The sequence below is a fragment of the Bombina bombina genome, chromosome 6 (genome assembly GCF_027579735.1).
Source record: "Bombina bombina isolate aBomBom1 chromosome 6, aBomBom1.pri, whole genome shotgun sequence".
NCBI classification, from domain to species: Eukaryota; Metazoa; Chordata; class Amphibia; order Anura; family Bombinatoridae; genus Bombina; species Bombina bombina.
The window spans coordinates 729810234-729827626 of record NC_069504.1 but is presented as its reverse complement, the minus strand read 5'-3'; the positions used below and the strand labels follow the sequence as shown (position 1 = coordinate 729827626).

General features: G+C 41.9%; 19 non-coding genes across 19 annotated transcripts; all 19 read left to right on the top strand.

Moving 5' to 3' along the window:
* Window positions 1-48: 48 nt before the first annotated feature.
* Window positions 49-121, top strand: TRNAR-CCU (transfer RNA arginine (anticodon CCU)). The gene has a single exon. It is a non-coding gene; the product is annotated as a tRNA-Arg (tRNA).
* Window positions 122-920: 799 nt separating this feature from the next.
* TRNAI-UAU (transfer RNA isoleucine (anticodon UAU)) lies at window positions 921-1013 on the top strand. Its single transcript is given in 2 exon segments — window positions 921-958; window positions 978-1013. It is a non-coding gene; the product is annotated as a tRNA-Ile (tRNA).
* A 132-nt stretch (window positions 1014-1145) lies between these two features.
* On the top strand, window positions 1146-1218 carry TRNAR-CCU (transfer RNA arginine (anticodon CCU)). The gene has a single exon. It is a non-coding gene; the product is annotated as a tRNA-Arg (tRNA).
* Window positions 1219-1931: 713 nt separating this feature from the next.
* Window positions 1932-2109, top strand: TRNAI-UAU (transfer RNA isoleucine (anticodon UAU)). Its single transcript has 2 exons — window positions 1932-1969; window positions 2074-2109. It is a non-coding gene; the product is annotated as a tRNA-Ile (tRNA).
* Window positions 2110-2241: 132 nt separating this feature from the next.
* TRNAR-CCU (transfer RNA arginine (anticodon CCU)) lies at window positions 2242-2314 on the top strand. The gene has a single exon. It is a non-coding gene; the product is annotated as a tRNA-Arg (tRNA).
* Window positions 2315-3686: 1372 nt separating this feature from the next.
* Window positions 3687-3779, top strand: TRNAI-UAU (transfer RNA isoleucine (anticodon UAU)). The gene is given in 2 exon segments: window positions 3687-3724; window positions 3744-3779. It is a non-coding gene; the product is annotated as a tRNA-Ile (tRNA).
* Window positions 3780-3911: 132 nt separating this feature from the next.
* Window positions 3912-3984, top strand: TRNAR-CCU (transfer RNA arginine (anticodon CCU)). The gene has a single exon. It is a non-coding gene; the product is annotated as a tRNA-Arg (tRNA).
* A 1947-nt stretch (window positions 3985-5931) lies between these two features.
* TRNAI-UAU (transfer RNA isoleucine (anticodon UAU)) lies at window positions 5932-6024 on the top strand. The gene is given in 2 exon segments: window positions 5932-5969; window positions 5989-6024. It is a non-coding gene; the product is annotated as a tRNA-Ile (tRNA).
* A 132-nt stretch (window positions 6025-6156) lies between these two features.
* TRNAR-CCU (transfer RNA arginine (anticodon CCU)) lies at window positions 6157-6229 on the top strand. Its single transcript has one exon. It is a non-coding gene; the product is annotated as a tRNA-Arg (tRNA).
* Window positions 6230-7028: 799 nt separating this feature from the next.
* Window positions 7029-7121, top strand: TRNAI-UAU (transfer RNA isoleucine (anticodon UAU)). The gene is given in 2 exon segments: window positions 7029-7066; window positions 7086-7121. It is a non-coding gene; the product is annotated as a tRNA-Ile (tRNA).
* A 132-nt stretch (window positions 7122-7253) lies between these two features.
* TRNAR-CCU (transfer RNA arginine (anticodon CCU)) lies at window positions 7254-7326 on the top strand. Its single transcript has one exon. It is a non-coding gene; the product is annotated as a tRNA-Arg (tRNA).
* A 1371-nt stretch (window positions 7327-8697) lies between these two features.
* Window positions 8698-8790, top strand: TRNAI-UAU (transfer RNA isoleucine (anticodon UAU)). The gene is given in 2 exon segments: window positions 8698-8735; window positions 8755-8790. It is a non-coding gene; the product is annotated as a tRNA-Ile (tRNA).
* Window positions 8791-8922: 132 nt separating this feature from the next.
* On the top strand, window positions 8923-8995 carry TRNAR-CCU (transfer RNA arginine (anticodon CCU)). Its single transcript has one exon. It is a non-coding gene; the product is annotated as a tRNA-Arg (tRNA).
* Window positions 8996-9795: 800 nt separating this feature from the next.
* Window positions 9796-9888, top strand: TRNAI-UAU (transfer RNA isoleucine (anticodon UAU)). The gene is given in 2 exon segments: window positions 9796-9833; window positions 9853-9888. It is a non-coding gene; the product is annotated as a tRNA-Ile (tRNA).
* A 132-nt stretch (window positions 9889-10020) lies between these two features.
* On the top strand, window positions 10021-10093 carry TRNAR-CCU (transfer RNA arginine (anticodon CCU)). The gene has a single exon. It is a non-coding gene; the product is annotated as a tRNA-Arg (tRNA).
* A 714-nt stretch (window positions 10094-10807) lies between these two features.
* On the top strand, window positions 10808-10985 carry TRNAI-UAU (transfer RNA isoleucine (anticodon UAU)). Its single transcript has 2 exons — window positions 10808-10845; window positions 10950-10985. It is a non-coding gene; the product is annotated as a tRNA-Ile (tRNA).
* A 1577-nt stretch (window positions 10986-12562) lies between these two features.
* TRNAI-UAU (transfer RNA isoleucine (anticodon UAU)) lies at window positions 12563-12655 on the top strand. Its single transcript is given in 2 exon segments — window positions 12563-12600; window positions 12620-12655. It is a non-coding gene; the product is annotated as a tRNA-Ile (tRNA).
* A 132-nt stretch (window positions 12656-12787) lies between these two features.
* On the top strand, window positions 12788-12860 carry TRNAR-CCU (transfer RNA arginine (anticodon CCU)). Its single transcript has one exon. It is a non-coding gene; the product is annotated as a tRNA-Arg (tRNA).
* Window positions 12861-15951: 3091 nt separating this feature from the next.
* Window positions 15952-16044, top strand: TRNAI-UAU (transfer RNA isoleucine (anticodon UAU)). Its single transcript is given in 2 exon segments — window positions 15952-15989; window positions 16009-16044. It is a non-coding gene; the product is annotated as a tRNA-Ile (tRNA).
* The last annotated feature ends 1349 nt before the right edge of the window (window positions 16045-17393 follow it).

Here is a 17393-nt window from a genome sequence, read left to right as displayed (position 1 = left end):
TCCTAATATCTACTTATATCTACAAATAAAAACATGTCACATAGGCAAGCCCCAGTGGCCTAATGGATAAGGCACTGGCCTCCTAAGCCAGGGATTGTGGGTTCGAGTCCCATCTGGGGTGAGTTTCACTGCCCTTTTAGACACATAAATTTAAGCTGCTATATGAGCAACTGAATGATAAGCAAGCGTATGGATGCGTTCGTGCGTATTGGGCATTTGCAACAAGCACAATGGAGTTTAGATTGACAGGTCATAAATGTTGGAGCTAATGCTCCGAGATGGTCGTGTTCATCTTGTCCTTGGAAGAAAATTGCCTAGTAACAACAGTGCAGCTTTTTTGGACAAGTATCATGTGTTTTTCCAGGGTAGATGTGGGAACGACATCATTTCACATTTTCACGTCATTATGCGTACACTCTGCAAATTGTTGCAATGTTTTAGAGAGTAACTTAGCAGTTTGATTGAGATTGTTATTTTGGAGCTATGCTAACAAGACACATTGCCCAGAAAGACATAAATCTTAAAAAAAAATCCCTGCTCTATCCCTAGGTATCCGCGTGCACACTTGCCGTAATGAGTCACTGAAATGAGGCATTAGGGTTTTTGCAACCGTGACATACAGTCTGTGTAGCAAGCTAGGGTCAAACAGCTCCTCTGGCCATCAACAATAACTAATTGTTGGCAGTTTGTCCAATTTTACTCTTATGTTACAATTCTCGGTTCACTAACTCATCTTCCGGATTCATCGACAAGTGTGTGTATGGATCATATTACCACATTTCATTAGGGTAACAATAGGTCAAGCTGTAGGCTTTACTCTTGGTCTGCAAGCAGAGCTCCAGTGGCGCAATCGGTTAGCGCGCGGTACTTATACGACAGTAACTGGTGAGCGTAGGCTTTACTCTTGGTCTGCAAGCAGAGCTCCAGTGGCGCAATCGGTTAGCGCGCGGTACTTATACGACAGTAACTGGTGAGCAATGCCGAGGTTGTGAGTTCGAGCCTCACCTGGAGCAGCTCTTTTCCTTACAGTTGCGTGGCTTTATATTGCCTGTATTTGTGGATTTATAATGCAGTCCTAATTCACTGAATTACTTCACTCCTAATATCTACTTATATCTACAAATAAAAACATGTCACATAGGCAAGCCCCAGTGGCCTAATGGATAAGGCACTGGCCTCCTAAGCCAGGGATTGTGGGTTCGAGTCCCATCTGGGGTGAGTTTCACTGCCCTTTTAGACACATAAATTTAAGCTGCTATATGAGCAACTGAATGATAAGCAAGCGTATGGATGCGTTTGTGCGTATTGGGCATTTGCAACAAGCACAATGGAGTTTAGATTGACAGGTCATAAATGTTGGAGCTAATGCTCCGAGATGGTCGTGTTCATCTTGTCCTTGGAAGAAAATTGCCTAGTAACAACAGTGCAGCTTTTTTGGACAAGTATCATGTGTTTTTCCTGGGTAGATGTGGGAACGACATCATTTCACATTTTCACGTCATTATGCGTACACTCTGCAAATTGTTGCAATGTTTTAGAGAGTAACTTAGCAGTTTGATTGAGATTGTTATTTTGGAGCTATGCTAACAAGACACATTGCCCAGAAAGACATAAATCTTAAAAAAAATCCCTGCTCTATCCCTAGGTATCCGCGTGCACACTTGCCGTAATGAGTCACTGAAATGAGGCATTAGGGTTTTTGCAACCGTGACATACAGTCTGTGTAGCAAGCTAGGGTCAAACAGCTCCTCTGGCCATCAACAATAACTAATTGTTGGCAGTTTGTCCAATTTTACTCTTATGTTACAATTCTCGGTTCACTAACTCATCTTCCGGATTCATCGACAAGTGTGTGTATGGATCATATTACCACATTTCATTAGGGTAACAATAGGTCAAGCTGTAGGCTTTACTCTTGGTCTGCAAGCAGAGCTCCAGTGGCGCAATCGGTTAGCGCGCGGTACTTATACGATAGTAACTGGTGAGCGTAGGCTTTACTCTTGGTCTGCAAGCAGAGCTCCAGTGACGCAATCGGTTAGCGCGCGGTACTTATACGACAGTAACTGGTGAGCAATGCCGAGGTTGTGAGTTCGAGCCTCACCTGGAGCAGCTCTTTTCCTTACAGTTGCGTGGCTTTATATTGCCTGTATTCGTGGATTTATAATGCAGTCCTAATTCACTGAATTACTTCACTCCTAATATCTACTTATATCTACAAATAAAAACATGTCACATAGGCAAGCCCCAGTGGCCTAATGGATAAGGCACTGGCCTCCTAAGCCAGGGATTGTGGGTTCGAGTCCCATCTGGGGTGAGTTTCACTGCCATTTTAGACACATAAATTTAAGCTGCTATATGAGCAACTGAATGATAAGCAAGCGTATGGATGCGTTCGTGCGTATTGGGCATTTGCAACAAGCACAATGGAGTTTAGATTGACAGGTCATAAATGTTGGAGCTAATGCTCCGAGATGGTCGTGTTCATCTTGTCCTTGGAAGAAAATTGCCTAGTAACAATAGTGCAGCTTTTTTGGACAAGTATCATGTGTTTTTCCTGGGTAGATGTGGGAACGACATCATTTCACATTTTCACGTCATTATGCGTACACTCTGCAAATTGTTGCAATGTTTTAGAGAGTAACTTAGCAGTTTGATTGAGATTGTTATTTTGGAGCTATGCTAACAAGACACATTGCCCAGAAAGACATAAATCTTAAAAAAAAATCCCTGCTCTATCCCTAGGTATCCGCGTGCACACTTGCCGTAATGAGTCACTGAAATGAGGCATTAGGGTTTTTGCAACCGTGACATACAGTCTGTGTAGCAAGCTAGGGTCAAACAGCTCCTCTGGCCATCAACAATAACTAATTGTTGGCAGTTTGTCCAATTTTACTCTTATGTTACAATTCTCGGTTCACTAACTCATCTTCCGGATTCATTGACAAGTGTGTGTATGGATCATATTACCACATTTCATTAGGGTAACAATAGGTCACAATGGAGTTTAGATTGACAGGTCATAAATGTTGGAGCTAATGCTCCGAGATGGTCGTGTTCATCTTGTCCTTGGAAGAAAATTGCCTAGTAACAACAGTGCAGCTTTTTTGGACAAGTATCATGTGTTTTTCCTGGGTAGATGTGGGAACGACATCATTTCACATTTTCACGTCATTATGCGTACACTCTGCAAATTGTTGCAATGTTTTAGAGAGTAACTTAGCAGTTTGATTGAGATTGTTATTTTGGAGCTATGCTAACAAGACACATTGCCCAGAAAGACATAAATCTTAAAAAAAATCCCTGCTCTATCCCTAGGTATCCGCGTGCACACTTGCCGTAATGAGTCACTGAAATGAGGCATTAGGGTTTTTGCAACCGTGACATACAGTCTGTGTAGCAAGCTAGGGTCAAACAGCTCCTCTGGCCATCAACAATAACTAATTGTTGGCAGTTTGTCCAATTTTACTCTTATGTTACAATTCTCGGTTCACTAACTCATCTTCCGGATTCATCGACAAGTGTGTGTATGGATCATATTACCACATTTCATTAGGGTAACAATAGGTCAAGCTGTAGGCTTTACTCTTGGTCTGCAAGCAGAGCTCCAGTGGCGCAATCGGTTAGCGCGCGGTACTTATACGACAGTAACTGGTGAGCGTAGGCTTTACTCTTGGTCTGCAAGCAGAGCTCCAGTGGCGCAATCGGTTAGCGCGCGGTACTTATACGACAGTAACTGGTGAGCAATGCCGAGGTTGTGAGTTCGAGCCTCACCTGGAGCAGCTCTTTTCCTTACAGTTGCGTGGCTTTATATTGCCTGTATTCGTGGATTTATAATGCAGTCCTAATTCACTGAATTACTTCACTCCTAATATCTACTTATATCTACAAATAAAAACATGTCACATAGGCAAGCCCCAGTGGCCTAATGGATAAGGCACTGGCCTCCTAAGCCAGGGATTGTGGGTTCGAGTCCCATCTGGGGTGAGTTTCACTGCCCTTTTAGACACATAAATTTAAGCTGCTATATGAGCAACTGAATGATAAGCAAGCGTATGGATGCGTTTGTGCGTATTGGGCATTTGCAACAAGCACAATGGAGTTTAGATTGACAGGTCATAAATGTTGGAGCTAATGCTCCGAGATGGTCGTGTTCATCTTGTCCTTGGAAGAAAATTGCCTAGTAACAACAGTGCAGCTTTTTTGGACAAGTATCATGTGTTTTTCCTGGGTAGATGTGGGAACGACATCATTTCACATTTTCACGTCATTATGCGTACACTCTGCAAATTGTTGCAATGTTTTAGAGAGTAACTTAGCAGTTTGATTGAGATTGTTATTTTGGAACTATGCTAACAAGACACATTGCCCAGAAAGACATAAATCTTAAAAAAAAATCCCTGCTCTATCCCTAGGTATCCGCGTGCACACTTGCCGTAATGAGTCACTGAAATGAGGCATTAGGGTTTTTGCAACCGTGACATACAGTCTGTGTAGCAAGCTAGGGTCAAACAGCTCCTCTGGCCATCAACAATAACTAATTGTTGGCAGTTTGTCCAATTTTACTCTTATGTTACAATTCTCGGTTCACTAACTCATCTTCCAGATTCATCGACAAGTGTGTGTATGGATCATATTACCACATTTCATTAGGGTAACAATAGGTCACAATGGAGTTTAGATTGACAGGTCATAAATGTTGGAGCTAATGCTCCGAGATGGTCGTGTTCATCTTGTCCTTGGAAGAAAATTGCCTAGTAACAACAGTGCAGCTTTTTTGGACAAGTATCATGTGTTTTTCCTGGGTAGATGTGGGAACGACATCATTTCACATTTTCACGTCATTATGCGTACACTCTGCAAATTGTTGCAATGTTTTAGAGAGCTAACTTAGCAGTTTGATTGAGATTGTTATTTTGGAGCTATGCTAACAAGACACATTGCCCAGAAAGACATAAATCTTAAAAAAAAATCCCTGCTCTATCCCTAGGTATCCTGCGTGCACACTTGCCGTAATGAGTCACTGAAATGAGGCATTAGGGTTTTTGCAACCGTGACATACAGTCTGTGTAGCAAGCTAGGGTCAAACAGCTCCTCTGGCCATCAACAATAACTAATTGTTGGCAGTTTGTCCAATTTTACTCTTATGTTACAATTCTCGGTTCACTAACTCATCTTCCGGATTCATCGACAAGTGTGTGTATGGATCATATTACCACATTTCATTAGGGAAACAATAGGTCACAATGGAGTTTAGATTGACAGGTCATAAATGTTGGAGCTAATGCTCCGAGATGGTCGTGTTCATCTTGTCCTTGGAAGAAAATTGCCTAGTAACAACAGTGCAGCTTTTTTGGACAAGTATCATGTGTTTTTCCTGGGTAGATGTGGGAACGACATCATTTCACATTTTCACGTCATTATGCGTACACTCTGCAAATTGTTGCAATGTTTTAGAGAGTAACTTAGCAGTTTGATTGAGATTGTTATTTTGGAGCTATGCTAACAAGACACATTGCCCAGAAAGACATAAATCTTAAAAAAAATCCCTGCTCTATCCCTAGGTATCCGCGTGCACACTTGCCGTAATGAGTCACTGAAATGAGGCATTAGGGTTTTTGCAACCGTGACATACAGTCTGTGTAGCAAGCTAGGGTCAAACAGCTCCTCTGGCCATCAACAATAACTAATTGTTGGCAGTTTGTCCAATTTTACTCTTATGTTACAATTCTCGGTTCACTAACTCATCTTCCGGATTCATCGACAAGTGTGTGTATGGATCATATTACCACATTTCATTAGGGTAACAATAGGTCGAGCTGCAGCTTTACTCTTGGTCTGCAAGCAGAGCTCCAGTGGCTCAATCGGTTAGCGCGCGGTGCTTATACGACAGTAACTGGTGAGCGTAGGCTTTACTCTTGGTCTGCAAGCAGAGCTCCAGTGGCGCAATCGGTTAGCGCGCGGTACTTATACGACAGTAACTGGAGAGCAATGCCGAGGTTGTGAGTTTGAGCCTCACCTGGAGCAGCTCTTTTCCTTACAGTTGCGTTGCTTTATATTGCCTGTATTCGTGGATTTATAATGCAGTCCTAATTCACTGAATTACTTCACTCCTAATATCTACTTATATCTACAAATAAAAACATGTCACATAGGCAAGCCCCAGTGGCCTAATGGATAAGGCACTGGCCTCCTAAGCCAGGGATTGTGGGTTCGAGTCCCATCTGGGGTGAGTTTCACTGCCCTTTTAGACACATAAATTTAAGCTGCTATATGAGCAACTGAATGATAAGCAAGCGTATGGATGCGTTTGTGCGTATTGGGCATTTGCAACAAGCACAATGGAGTTTAGATTGACAGGTCATAAATGTTGGAGCTAATGCTCCGAGATGGTCGTGTTCATCTTGTCCTTGGAAGAAAATTGCCTAGTAACAACAGTGCAGCTTTTTGGACAAGTATCATGTGTTTTTCCTGGGTAGATATGGGAACGACATCATTTCACATTTTCACGTCATTATGCGTACACTCTGCAAATTGTTGCAATGTTTTAGAGAGTAACTTAGCAGTTTGATTGAGATTGTTATTTTGGATCTATGCTAACAAGACACATTGCCCAGAAAGACATAAATCTTAAAAAAAAAATCCCTGCTCTATCCCTAGGTATCCGTGTGCACACTTGCCGTAATGAGTCACTGAAATGAGGCATTAGGGTTTTTGCAACCGTGACATACAGTCTGTGTAGCAAGCTAGGGTCAAACAGCTCCTCTGGCCATCAACAATAACTAATTGTTGGCAGTTTGTCCAATTTTACTCTTATGTTACAATTCTCGGTTCACTAACTCATCTTCCGGATTCATCGACAAGTGTGTGTATGGATCATATTACCACATTTCATTAGGGTAACAATAGGTCAAGCTGTAGGCTTTACTCTTGGTCTGCAAGCAGAGCTCCAGTGGCGCAATCGGTTAGCGCGCGGTACTTATACGACAGTAACTGGTGAGCGTAGGCTTTACTCTTGGTCTGCAAGCAGAGCTCCAGTGGCGCAATCGGTTAGCGCGCGGTACTTATACGACAGTAACTGGTGAGCAATGCCGAGGTTGTGAGTTCGAGCCTCACCTGGAGCAGCTCTTTTCCTTACAGTTGCGTGGCTTTATATTGCCTGTATTCGTGGATTTATAATGCAGTCCTAATTCACTGAATTACTTCACTCCTAATATCTACTTATATCTACAAATAAAAACATGTCACATAGGCAAGCCCCAGTGGCCTAATGGATAAGGCACTGGCCTCCTAAGCCAGGGATTGTGGGTTCGAGTCCCATCTGGGGTGAGTTTCACTGCCCTTTTAGACACATAAATTTAAGCTGCTATATGAGCAACTGAATGATAAGCAAGCGTATGGATGCGTTTGTGCGTATTGGGCATTTGCAACAAGCACAATGGAGTTTAGATTGACAGGTCATAAATGTTGGAGCTAATGCTCCGAGATGGTCGTGTTCATCTTGTCCTTGGAAGAAAATTGCCTAGTAACAACAGTGCAGCTTTTTTGGACAAGTATCATGTGTTTTTCCTGGGTAGATGTGGGAACGACATCATTTCACATTTTCACGTCATTATGCGTACACTCTGCAAATTGTTGCAATGTTTTAGAGAGTAACTTAGCAGTTTGATTGAGATTGTTATTTTGGAGCTATGCTAACAAGACACATTGCCCAGAAAGACATAAATCTTAAAAAAAAATCCCTGCTCTATCCCTAGGTATCCGCAGTGCACACTTGCCGTAATGAGTCACTGAAATGAGGCATTAGGGTTTTTGCAACCGTGACATACAGTCTGTGTAGCAAGCTAGGGTCAAACAGCTCCTCTGGCCATCAACAATAACTAATTGTTGGCAGTTTGTCCAATTTTACTCTTATGTTACAATTCTCGGTTCACTAACTCATCTTCCGGATTCATCGACAAGTGTGTGTATGGATCATATTACCACATTTCATTAGGGTAACAATAGGTCACAATGGAGTTTAGATTGACAGGTCATAAATGTTGGAGCTAATGCTCCGAGATGGTCGTGTTCATCTTGTCCTTGGAAGAAAATTGCCTAGTAACAACAGTGCAGCTTTTTTGGACAAGTATCATGTGTTTTTCCTGGGTAGATGTGGGAACGACATCATTTCACATTTTCATGTCATTATGCGTACACTCTGCAAATTGTTGCAATGTTTTAGAGAGTAACTTAGCAGTTTGATTGAGATTGTTATTTTGGAGCTATGCTAACAAGACACATTGCCCAGAAAGACATAAATCTTAAAAAAAATCCCTGCTCTATCCCTAGGTATCCGCGTGCACACTTGCCGTAATGAGTCACTGAAATGAGGCATTAGGGTTTTTGCAACCGTGACATACAGTCTGTGTAGCAAGCTAGGGTCAAACAGCTCCTCTGGCCATCAACAATAACTAATTGTTGGCAGTTTGTCCAATTTTACTCTTATGTTACAATTCTCGGTTCACTAACTCATCTTCCGGATTCATCGACAAGTGTGTGTATGGATCATATTACCACATTTCATTAGGGTAACAATAGGTCGAGCTCAGCTTTACTCTTGGTCTGCAAGCAAAGCTCCAGTGGCTCAATCGGTTAGCGCGCGGTGCTTATACGACAGTAACTGGTGAGCGTAGGCTTTACTCTTGGTCTGCAAGCAGAGCTCCAGTGGCGCAATCGGTTAGCGCGCGGTACTTATACGACAGTAACTGGTGAGCAATGCCGAGGTTGTGAGTTTGAGCCTCACCTGGAGCAGCTCTTTTCCTTACAGTTGCGTGGCTTTATATTGCCTGTATTCGTGGATTTATAATGCAGTCCTAATTCACTGAATTACTTCACTCCTAATATCTACTTATATCTACAAATAAAAACATGTCACATAGGCAAGCCCCAGTGGCTTAATGGATAAGGCACTGGCCTCCTAAGCCAGGGATTGTGGGTTCGAGTCCCATCTGGGGTGAGTTTCACTGCCCTTTTAGACACATAAATTTAAGCTGCTATATGAGCAACTGAATGATAAGCAAGCGTATGGATGCGTTCGTGCGTATTGGGCATTTGCAACAAGCACAATGGAGTTTAGATTGACAGGTCATAAATGTTGGAGCTAATGCTCCGAGATGGTCGTGTTCATCTTGTCCTTGGAAGAAAATTGCCTAGTAACAACAGTGCAGCTTTTTTGGACAAGTATCATGTGTTTTTCCTGGGTAGATGTGGGAACGACATCATTTCACATTTTCACGTCATTATGCGTACACTCTGCAAATTGTTGCAATGTTTTAGAGAGTAACTTAGCAGTTTGATTGAGATTGTTATTTTGGAGCTATGCTAACAAGACACATTGCCCAGAAAGACATAAATCTTAAAAAAAAAATCCCTGCTCTATCCCTAGGTATCCGTGTGCACACTTGCCGTAATGAGTCACTGAAATGAGGCATTAGGGTTTTTGCAACCGTGACATACAGTCTGTGTAGCAAGCTAGGGTCAAACAGCTCCTCTGGCCATCAACAATAACTAATTGTTGGCAGTTTGTCCAATTTTACTCTTATGTTACAATTCTCGGTTCACTAACTCATCTTCCGGATTCATCGACAAGTGTGTGTATGGATCATATTACCACATTTCATTAGGGTAACAATAGGTCAAGCTGTAGGCTTTACTCTTGGTCTGCAAGCAGAGCTCCAGTGGCGCAATCGGTTAGCGCGCGGTACTTATACGACAGTAACTGGTGAGCGTAGGCTTTACTCTTGGTCTGCAAGCAGAGCTCCAGTGGCGCAATCGGTTAGCGCGCGGTACTTATACGACAGTAACTGGTGAGCAATGCTGAGGTTATGAGTTCGAGCCTCACCTGGAGCAGCTCTTTTCCTTACAGTTGCGTGGCTTTATATTGCCTGTATTTGTGGATTTATAATGCAGTCCTAATTCACTGAATTACTTCACTCCTAATATCTACTTATATCTACAAATAAAAACATGTCACATAGGCAAGCCCCAGTGGCCTAATGGATAAGGCACTGGCCTCCTAAGCCAGGGATTGTGGGTTCGAGTCCCATCTGGGGTGAGTTTCACTGCCCTTTTAGACACATAAATTAAAGCTGCTATATGAGCAACTGAATGATAAGCAAGCGTATGGATGTGTTTGTGCGTATTGGGCATTTGCAACAAGCACAATGGAGTTTAGATTCACAGGTCATAAATGTTGGAGCTAATGCTCCGAGATGGTCGTGTTCATCTTGTCCTTGGAAGAAAATTGCCTAGTAACAACAGTGCAGCTTTTTTGGACAAGTATCATGTGTTTTTCCTGGGTAGATGTGGGAACGACATCATTTCACATTTTCACGTCATTATGCGTACACTCTGCAAATTGTTGCAATGTTTTAGAGAGTAACTTAGCAGTTTGATTGAGATTGTTATTTTGGAGCTATGCTAACAAGACACATTGCCCAGAAAGACATAAATCTTAAAAAAAAATCCCTGCTCTATCCCTAGGTATCCGCGTGCACACATGCCGTAATGAGTCACTGAAATGAGGCATTAGGGTTTTTGCAACCGTGACATACAGTCTGTGTAGCAAGCTAGGGTCAAACAGCTCCTCTGGCCATCAACAATAACTAATTGTTGGCAGTTTGTCCAATTTTACTCTTATGTTACAATTCTCGGTTCACTAACTCATCTTCCGGATTCATCGACAAGTGTGTGTATGGATCATATTACCACATTTCATTAGGGTAACAATAGGTCAAGCTGTAGGCTTTACTCTTGGTCTGCAAGCAGAGCTCCAGTGGCGCAATCGGTTAGCGCGCGGTACTTATACGACAGTAACTGGTGAGCGTAGGCTTTACTCTTGGTCTGCAAGCAGAGCTCCAGTGGCGCAATCAGTTAGCGCGCGGTATTTATACGACAGTAACTGGTGAGCAATGCCGAGGTTGTGAGTTTGAGCTTCACCTGGAGCAGCTCTTTTCCTTACAGTTGCGTGGCTTTATATTGCCTGTATTCGTGGATTTATAATGCAGTCCTAATTCACTGAATTACTTCACTCCTAATATCTACTTATATCTACAAATAAAAACATGTCACATAGGCAAGCCCCAGTGGCCTGATAGATAAGGCACTGGCCTCCTAAGCCAGGGATTGTGGGTTCGAGTCCCATCTGGGGTGAGTTTCACTGCCTTTTTAGACACATACATTTAAGTTGCTATATGAGCAACTGAATGATAAGCAAGCGTATGGATGCGTTTGTGCGTATTGGGCATTTGCAACAAGCACAATGGAGTTTAGATTGACAGGTCATAAATGTTGGAGCTAATGCTCCGAGATGGTCGTGTTCATCTTGTCCTTGGAAGAAAATTGCCTAGTAACAACAGTGCAGCTTTTTTGGACAAGTATCATGTGTTTTTCCTGGGTAGATGTGGGAACAACATCATTTCACATTTTCACGTCATTATGCGTACACTCTGCAAATTGTTGCAATGTTTTAGAGAGTAACTTAGCAGTTTGATTGAGATTGTTATTTTGGAGCTATGCTAACAAGACACATTGCCCAGAAAGACATAAATCTTAAAAAAAAATCCCTGCTCTATCCCTAGGTATCCGCGTGCACACTTGCCGTAATGAGTCACTGAAATGAGGCATTAGGGTTTTTGCAACCGTGACATACAGTCTGTGTAGCAAGTTAGGGTCAAACAGCTCCTCTGGCCATCAACAATAACTAATTGTTGGCAGTTTGTCCAATTTTACTCTTATGTTACAATTCTCGGTTCACTAACTCATCTTCCGGATTCATCGACAAGTGTGTGTATGGATCATATTACCACATTTCATTAGGGTAACAGTAGGTCACAATGGAGTTTAGATTGACAGGTCATAAATGTTGGAGCTAATGCTCCGAGATGATCGTGTTCATCTTGTCCTTGGAAGAAAATTGCCTTGTAACAACAGTGCAGCTTTTTTGGACAAGTATCATGTGTTTTTCCTGGGTAGATGTGGGAACGACATCATTTCACATTTTCACGTCATTATGCTTACACTCTGCAAATTATTGCAATGTTTTAGAGAGTAACTTAGCAGTTTGATTGAGATTGTTATTTCGGAGCTATGCTAACAAGACACATTGCCCATAAAGACATAAATCTTAAAAAAAATCCCTGCTCTATCCCTAGGTATCCGCGTGCACACTTGCCGTAATGAGTCACTGAAATGAGGCATTAGGGTTTTTGCAACCGTGACATACAGTCTGTGTAGCAAGCTAGGGTCAAACAGCTCCTCTGGCCATCAACAATAACTAATTGTTGGCAGTTTGTCCAATTTTACTCTTATATTACAATTCTCGGTTCACTAACTCATCTTCCGGATTCATCGACAAGTGTGTGTATGGATCATATTACCACATTTCATTAGGGTAACAATAGGTCAAGCTGTAGGCTTTACTCTTGGTCTGCAAGCAGAGCTCCAGTGGCGCAATCGGTTAGCGCGCGGTACTTATACGACAGTAACTGGTGAGCGTAGGCTTTACTCTTGGCCTGCAAGCAGAGCTCCAGTGGCGCAATCGGTTAGCGCGCGGTACTTATACGACAGTAACTGGTGAGCAATGCCGAGGTTGTGAGTTCGAGCCTCACCTGGAGCAGCTCTTTTCCTTACAGTTGCGTGGCTTTATATTGCCTGTATTTGTGGATTTATAATGCAGTCCTAATTCACTGAATTACTTCACTCCTAATATCTACTTATATCTACAAATAAAAACATGTCACATAGGCAAGCCCCAGTGGCCTAATGGATAAGGCACTGGCCTCCTAAGCCAGGGATTGTGGGTTCGGGACCCATCTGGGGTGAGTTTCACTGCCCTTTTAGACACATAAATTTAAGCTGCTATATGAGCAACTGAATGATAAGCAAGCGTATGGATGCGTTCGTGCGTATTGGGCATTTGCAACAAGCACAATGGAGTTTAGATTGACAGGTCATAAATGTTGGAGCTAATGCTCCGAGATGGTCGTGTTCATCTTGTCCTTGGAAGAAAATTGCCTAGTAACAACAGTGCAGCTTTTTTGGACAAGTATCATGTGTTTTTCCTGGGTAGATGTGGGAACGACATCATTTCACATTTTCACGTCATTATGCGTACACTCTGCAAATTGTTGCAATGTTTTAGAGAGTAACTTAGCAGTTTGATTGAGATTGTTATTTTGGAGCTATGCTAACAAGACACATTGCAGAGAAAGACATAAATCTTAAAAAAAAATCCCTGCTCTATCCCTAGGTATCCGCGTGCACACTTGCCGTAATGAGTCACTGAAATGAGGCATTAGGGTTTTTGCAACCGTGACATACAGTCTGTGTAGCAAGCTAGGGTCAAACAGCTCCTCTGGCCATCAACAATAACTAATTGTTGGCAGTTTGTCCAATTTTACTCTTATGTTACAATTCTCGGTTCACTAACTCATCTTCCGGATTCATCGACAAGTGTGTGTATGGATCATATTACCACATTTCATTAGGGTAACAATAGGTCACAATGGAGTTTAGATTGACAGGTCATAAATGTTGGAGCTAATGCTCCGAGATGGTCGTGTTCATCTTGTCCTTGGAAGAAAATTGCCTAGTAACAACAGTGCAGCTTTTTTGGACAAGTATCATGTGTTTTTCCTGGGTAGATGTGGGAACGACATCATTTCACATTTTCACGTCATTATGCGTACACTCTGCAAATTGTTGCAATGTTTTAGAGAGTAACTTAGCAGTTTGATTGAGATTGATATTTTAGAGCTATGCTAACAAGACACATTGCCCAGAAAGACATAAATCTTAAAAAAAATCCCTGCTCTATCGCTAGGTATCCGCGTGCACACTTGCCGTAATGAGTCACTGAAATGAGGCATTAGGGTTTTTGCAACCGTGACATACAGTCTGTGTAGCAAGCTAGGGTCAAACAGCTCCTCTGGCCATCAACAATAACTAATTGTTGGCAGTTTGTCCAATTTTACTCTTATGTTACAATTCTCTGTTCACTAACTCATCTTCCGGATTCATCAACAAGTGTGTGTATGGATCATATTACCACATTTCATTAGGGTAACAATAGGTCACAATGGAGTTTAGATTGACAGGTCATAAATGTTGGAGCTAATGCTCCGAGATGATCGTGTTCATCTTGTCCTTGGAAGAAAATTGCCTTGTAACAACAGTGCAGCTTTTTTGGACAAGTATCATGTGTTTTTCCTGGGTAGATGTGGGAACGACATCATTTCACATTTTCACGTCATTATGCTTACACTCTGCAAATTGTTGCAATGTTTTAGAGAGTAACTTAGCAGTTTGATTGAGATTGTTATTTTGGAGCTATGCTAACAAGACACATTGCCCATAAAGACATAAATCTTAAAAAAAATCCCTGCTCTATCCCTAGGTATCCGCGTGCACACTTGCCGTAATGAGTCACTGAAATGAGGCATTAGGGTTTTTGCAACCGTGACATACAGTCTGTGTAGCAAGCTAGGGTCAAACAGCTCCTCTGGCCATCAACAATAACTAATTGTTGGCAGTTTGTCCAATTTTACTCTTATATTACAATTATCGGTTCACTAACTCATCTTCCGGATTCATCGACAAGTGTGTGTATGGATCATATTACCACATTTCATTAGGGTAACAATAGGTCACAATGGAGTTTAGATTGACAGGTCATAAATGTTGGAGCTAATGCTCCGAGATGATCGTGTTCATCTTGTCCTTGGAAGAAAATTGCCTTGTAACAACAGTGGAGCTTTTTTGGACAAGTATCATGTGTTTTTCCTGGGTAGATGTGGGAACGACATCATTTCACATTTTCACGTCATTATGCTTACACTCTGCAAATTGTTGCAATGTTTTAGAGAGTAACTTAGCAGTTTGATTGAGATTGTTATTTTGGAGCTATGCTAACAAGACACATTGCCCATAAAGACATAAATCTTAAAAAAAATCCCTGCTCTATCCCTAGGTATCCGCGTGCACACTTGCCGTAATGAGTCACTGAAATGAGGCATTAGGGTTTTTGCAACCGTGACATACAGTCTGTGTAGCAAGTTAGGGTCAAACAGCTCCTCTGGCCATCAACAATAACTAATTGTTGGCAGTTTGTCCAATTTTACTCTTATGTTACAATTCTCGGTTCACTAACTCATCTTCCGGATTCATCGACAAATGTGTGTATGGATCATATTACCACATTTCATTAGGGTAACAGTAGGTCACAATGGAGTTTAGATTGACAGGTCATAAATGTTGGAGCTAATGCTCCGAGATGATCGTGTTCATCTTGTCCTTGGAAGAAAATTGCCTTGTAACAACAGTGCAGCTTTTTTGGACAAGTATCATGTGTTTTTCCTGGGTAGATGTGGGAACGACATCATTTCACATTTTCACGTCATTATGCTTACACTCTGCAAATTATTGCAATGTTTTAGAGAGTAACTTAGCAGTTTGATTGAGATTGTTATTTCGGAGCTATGCTAACAAGACACATTGCCCATAAAGACATAAATCTTAAAAAAAATCCCTGCTCTATCCCTAGGTATCCGCGTGCACACTTGCCGTAATGAGTCACTGAAATGAGGCATTAGGGTTTTTGCAACCGTGACATACAGTCTGTGTAGCAAGCTAGGGTCAAACAGCTCCTCTGGCCATCAACAATAACTAATTGTTGGCAGTTTGTCCAATTTTACTCTTATATTACAATTCTCGGTTCACTAACTCATCTTCCGGATTCATCGACAAGTGTGTGTATGGATCATATTACCACATTTCATTAGGGTAACAATAGGTCAAGCTGTAGGCTTTACTCTTGGTCTGCAAGCAGAGCTCCAGTGGCACAATCGGTTAGCGCGCGGTACTTATACGACAGTAACTGGTGAGCGTAGGCTTTACTCTTGGCCTGTAAGCAGAGCTCCAGTGGCGCAATCGGTTAGCGCGCGGTACTTATACGACAGTAACTGGTGAGCAATGCCGAGGTTGTGAGTTCGAGCCTCACCTGGAGCAGCTCTTTTCCTTACAGTTGCGTGGCTTTATATTGCCTGTATTCGTGGATTTATAATGCAGTCCTAATTCACTGAATTACTTCACTCCTAATATCTACTTATATCTACAAATAAAAACATGTCACATAGGCAAGCCCCAGTGGCCTAATGGATAAGGCACTGGCATCCTAAGCCAGGGATTGTGGGTTCGGGACCCATCTGGGGTGAGTTTCACTGCCCTTTTAGACACATAAATTTAAGCTGCTATATGAGCAACTGAATGATAAGCAAGCGTATGGATGCGTTCGTGCGTATTGGGCATTTGCAACAAGCACAATGGAGTTTAGATTGACAGGTCATAAATGTTGGAGCTAATGCTCCGAGATGGTCGTGTTCATCTTGTCCTTGGAAGAAAATTGCCTAGTAACAACAGTGCAGCTTTTTTGGACAAGTATCATGTGTTTTTCCTGGGTAGATGTGGGAACGACATCATTTCACATTTTCACGTCATTATGCGTACACTCTGCAAATTGTTGCAATGTTTTAGAGAGTAACTTAGCAGTTTGATTGAGATTGTTATTTTGGAGCTATGCTAACAAGACACATTGCAGAGAAAGACATAAATCTTAAAAAAAAATCCCTGCTCTATCCCTAGGTATCCGCGTGCACACTTGCCGTAATGAGTCACTGAAATGAGGCATTAGGGTTTTTGCAACCGTGACATACAGTCTGTGTAGCAAGCTAGGGTCAAACAGCTCCTCTGGCCATCAACAATAACTAATTGTTGGCAGTTTGTCCAATTTTACTCTTATGTTACAATTCTCGGTTCACTAACTCATCTTCCGGATTCATCGACAAGTGTGTGTATGGATCATATTACCACATTTCATTAGGGTAACAATAGGTCACAATGGAGTTTAGATTGACAGGTCATAAATGTTGGAGCTAATGCTCCGAGATGGTCGTGTTCATCTTGTCCTTGGAAGAAAATTGCCTAGTAACAACAGTGCAGCTTTTTTGGACAAGTATCATGTGTTTTTCCTGGGTAGATGTGGGAACGACATCATTTCACATTTTCACGTCATTATGCGTACACTCTGCAAATTGTTGCAATGTTTTAGAGAGTAACTTAGCAGTTTGATTGAGATTGTTATTTTAGAGCTATGCTAACAAGACACATTGCCCAGAAAGACATAAATCTTAAAAAAAATCCCTGCTCTATCGCTAGGTATCCGCGTGCACACTTGCCGTAATGAGTCACTGAAATGAGGCATTAGGGTTTTTGCAACCGTGACATACAGTCTGTGTAGCAAGCTAGGGTCAAACAGCTCCTCTGGCCATCAACAATAACTAATTGTTGGCAGTTTGTCC